Source organism: Otolemur garnettii, unplaced genomic scaffold (genome assembly GCF_000181295.1).
Source record: "Otolemur garnettii isolate 467f Iridium unplaced genomic scaffold, OtoGar3 scaffold00301, whole genome shotgun sequence".
In the NCBI taxonomy this organism is placed as follows: Eukaryota; Metazoa; Chordata; class Mammalia; order Primates; family Galagidae; genus Otolemur; species Otolemur garnettii.
Window position 1 is genome coordinate 666,652 of NW_003852696.1, and position 1,282 is coordinate 667,933.

Genomic DNA, 1,282 nt, shown 5'->3' on the forward strand with positions numbered 1-1,282 from the left:
TTAGGTGTATGTGGCTGGCGCCTTAGCCACTTGAGCCACAGACGCCGAGCCTCATTTGATATCTTGATGATGCATTATTTATTTAAAATTTTAAAAAGACCCACAATTTTTCAGTACCAAAGAAAGGCAAGTAAATAATAACAAGATGAAAGCAGGGCCAAGCATCCCTTGGCACAGTGGGCCCCACACCTACAGAACCAAACACATTCAGGAACCCTGGAGATATGCTAATTTACAGAAGGAAAACACCTGCAATCCAGCTTGGATTATATCTGTATCTATGGAAATATGTTTTCAGAAATTTTTTAACAGAGGAAGTACCCACAGAGGCAAAAGGGCCTGTGAGGGTGATATGATTGATGGCAACCGGGCAATGGCATAGAAGAGCCTTGGTAGAAGTGCGCTGAGGGAGAGAATCCCGACTTCAAAAGATGTGTATTATAGGATTCCATTTTTCACTTCTAGAAAATGGAAAGCAACAGGGACAGAAAGTAGATCAGAGCTCATCTAGAGCGGCCCTAGGTAGGAATTGGAGGAGGAATCAGGAAGGGGTGTCTGGAGACCTCCTGAAACCAGGGAAAGGATGGATGAGCTGGAACTGCCACCTCAGCCCTTAAACTTCCTTACAAAAAGATTTTTTATAACAAGCTGATAACGAGTAGGGCTTTCTGTTTCCTTGGGGACACTTTTTCTAGAAGTAGATTTCTGTGAATGACTCTGAGGACAGAGGGGAGGAGTCTCCACTCTCAGGTGGCACCTGTGGGTTCCACTGTGCATACACTTGCATTCATAAACATAACATTATTTTCAGTCACATTTATTCTTTTAACAGGAAGTTCTGACATTTGACTGTGTTTAAAGCACTCAGAGGGATTTTGTGACATCTTATTCATGTAGAAACAGGTTCTTGCCACCTGTGTTTTGTCAGCATTAGTTTGTCTTTGATGATACGGTGCGAATTTCCAGTGAATTTTATTGTCCTTTAAATCTCAGTTTATTTTTAAAATTTCCTCTATTAGGTGAGCTCAGTGACTTTTTTTTTTTTTTTTTTGGAGACAGAGTCTCACTATGTCACTGTCAATAGGGTGCTATGATGTCACAGCTCACAGCAACCTCAAACTCTTGGGCTTGAGCCATCATCTTACCTCAGCTCCCAAGTAGCTGGGACTACAGGCCCTCACCACATCACCTGGCTATTTTTTGGTTGTAGTTCTCATTATTGTTTAACAGACCCGGGCTGGGCTCAAACCTTCTATCCCTGTTGTATGTGGTCGGTGCCCTG